This window comes from Callorhinus ursinus, unplaced genomic scaffold (assembly GCF_003265705.2).
Source record: "Callorhinus ursinus isolate GAN/ISIS: 27379988/994484 unplaced genomic scaffold, GSC_fseal_2.0 scaffold4, whole genome shotgun sequence".
In the NCBI taxonomy this organism is placed as follows: Eukaryota; Metazoa; Chordata; class Mammalia; order Carnivora; family Otariidae; genus Callorhinus; species Callorhinus ursinus.
The window spans coordinates 14,249,742-14,253,008 of NW_027397066.1; the positions used below are offsets into that span (position 1 = coordinate 14,249,742).

Here is a 3,267-nt window from a genome sequence, read left to right on the forward strand (position 1 = left end):
TATTCATAATCATCAGAAACTGGAAACAACTAAGATGTCTTTTCATATGTAAATGGATAAGAAGATTGTGATACATTCACACAATAGAATAGCATTCCATGGTCAGAAATGAGTGAACAAACAACAATAAGATATGAATGAATCTTAAGCACATATTGCTAAATGAAAGAAAATAGTCTGAAAAGGCTACATCCTGTATGATTCTAATTACACAATAATCTGGAGAGGGCAAAACTATGTAATGGTGGTACAAAAGATCTGTGATTGCCAGTTTGGCTGGGGGGAATATAAGGAATGGATAAAACACAGGGGATTTTTTTTTTTTTAAGGTGGTGAATCTATTCTGTATGATGTTGTAGTGGTTACATGACACTGCATTTGTCAAAACCCATAGAACTTTACTGAGCATTAGTGAAACCTCAGTGTATGCAAATTTAGAAATCATTTAAGATGTTGGGAGATCTCATAGTAGATGCAAAATGGGGCAAAATGGTATAACTGTATTCCAAATTATGAGAAATTTTTCAATTAGCAATAATCGCGCCTCGGATAAACCTCTTTGGCTACGATACTGCCACTGCACAAAGCTTGTATTCCAAATTATGAAACAACCTCACTGAAGGGGTAAGGAAGAAAGGTGCTGACCTAAGTAATTTTAGAATTGAGTGCAGTCTGTAATATGAAAAAAACCCAGAGTTACAGCAATACATTTATATTGGAGTAGAAAAATTAAGGAAATGGTGCATGACTGTGGCCAGGTTTCTCACTATTGGAATGTGAATTTACACAGAAGCATGGGTAAGAGCCTAGAATGATACACATGATAATGGATTAGAATTGGAGACATCAGTGTTATGTTTGGCTTAGTACTGATACCAGTGGCTACATACAGAAATATAGATAATGTATATATACCAGTTAGTATACATACATATATTTCTTTGCTTTTTGCACTGAGAAAGTCTAGGGGCAACAACACCCCAGGAGCAATGGCACATCTAGCACCCAGATTTTGGTTTCTAATACCATCCTCCAACAAGAGGAACCAAGATTCATTATAGAGGTGGTTGATTTTAGTACTGAGGAAGGATATACACAAGTTGAACCTGGAATATCTTCTAGTATCAGAAATTTAGGAAGAGCTCAAAACAAAAACAAAAACAAAAACAAGTCACAATCACTGGGGTTTGTCAAAAGGATCAAGAGCCAACTGAAAGAGTTCCTGATGTCCAAAGCTGAAAACAATTTGAACAACAAGAGATAAAAGACATTGGATTATAATATAGGTATAAAATAGCTATGAGTCCATAGCAATATAAATAAGTGATCGAATAAATAAACAAATGAGGGAGGAGAGACAAATTTATGGAGAGGAGTTCCAAATAATTTATGTAAATACTTTACCCTCATAGAGGTGGAGCCTAGCTCTCCATTTCTTAAGTGTGGCTTGCATAGTCACTTCCTTCCAAGAGTATAAGGGAAGAAAACAAGAGTAATTTTGAGTAGAGAAACCTAAGAAATACTAACTCAACCAGGTGATTAAGTTTAACATCAGCCAGGTGATGAAGCAGTAACTCTTCTTGATAGTATATACCTTTGATATGATGAAAATGGCAACTTACTCCTGTGATCATAATCCCCCAAACACATAACCCCAGTGAAATTATGAGGATAAACATCAGATAAATTCCATTTGAGGGGACATCTACAATGTAGCTGGTCAATACTCCTCAGAACTGTCAAGTTTATCAAAAACAAGGAAAGACTAAGAAACTGTCACAGCCAAGAAAATCCTAAGGAGACATGACAATTAAATTTAATGCGGTATCCTGGATGAGATCCTGGAACAGAAAGAGAACATTAAGTAAAAAGCTAAGGCAATCTAAAAAAAAGTATAAACTTTAGTTAGTAATAATGTATAAATATTGGTTAATTGTAACAAATATACCATAGTGATAGATATTAATAACAGGGGAAACTGATTATGGAGGTAGGGAACTCTCTGTACTATTTTCACAACTTTTTAGTAATTCTAAAACTGTTCTAAAATAAGACATTTAATTAAATATATTATAGTTAGTTGTTTTCTCACCACCATTCTGAGACCTTTTCCTTGCCAGCTTTTGTTCACTGAGTGTGAATCCCAATGTCTTTACCCAGGAGCTTCTTTTAAAAGCCTTTCCATTTTCAGTGGGCTATTGGGAGGGTTTTTTTTTTTTTTTTAAGGTTTTATTTAAATTCCAGTTAATTGGCATACAATGTAATATTGGTTTCAGGTGTACAATTTAGTAATTCAACACTTCCAGTACAACACCTGGTGCTCATCACAAGTGCACTCCTTCATCCCCATCATATTTTTTTTAGAAGCATTTTTTTATTATTATGTTCATCACCATACGTTACATCATTAGTTTTTGATGTAGTGTTCCATGATTCATTGTTTGCGTATAACACCCAGTGCTCCATGTAGTACGTGCCCTCTTTAATACCCATCACCAGACTAACCCATCCCCCCCCCCCCCTCCCCTCTAGAACCCCCCGTTTGTTTCTCACAGTCAATAGTGTCTCATGGTTCGTCTCCCCCTCCGATTTCCCCCCCTTCATTCTTCCCTTCCTGCTATCTTTTTTTTATTTTCTTTTCTTTTTTTTTTTTTAACATATAATGTATTATTTGTTTCAGAGGTACAGGTCTGTGATTCATCAGTCTTACACAATTCACAGTGCTCACCATAGCACATACTCTCCCCAATGTCTATCACCCAGCCACCCCCTCCCTCCCACCCCCCACCACTTCAGCAACCCTCAGTTTGTTTCCTGAGATTAAGAATTCCTCATATCAGTGAGGTCATATGATACATGTCTTTCTCTGATTGACTTATTTCGCTTAGCATAATACCCTCCAGTTCCATCCACGTCATTGCAAATGGCAAGATTTCATCCCTTTTGATGGCTGCATAATATTCCATTGTCTATATATACCACATCTTCTTTATCCATTCATCTGTCAGTGGACATCTTGGCTCTTTCCATAGTTTAGCTATTGTGGACATTGCTGCTATAAACATCGGGGTGCACTTACCCCTTCGGATCCTACATTTGTATCTTTGGAGTAAATACCCAGTAGTGCAATTGCTGGGTCATAGGGTAGCTATATTTTCAACTTTTTGAAGAACATCCATACTGTTTTCCAGAGTGGCTGCACCAGCTTGCATTCCCACCAACAGTGTAGGAGGGTTCCCCTTTCTCCGCATCCCTACCAACATCTGT

General features: G+C 36.8%; 1 pseudogene; it reads right to left on the reverse strand.

The window, feature by feature from the left end:
• Positions 1-431: 431 nt before the first annotated feature.
• On the reverse strand, positions 432-589 carry LOC112836177 (U4 spliceosomal RNA; annotated as a pseudogene).
• Between the last annotated feature and the right edge of the window lie 2,678 nt (positions 590-3,267).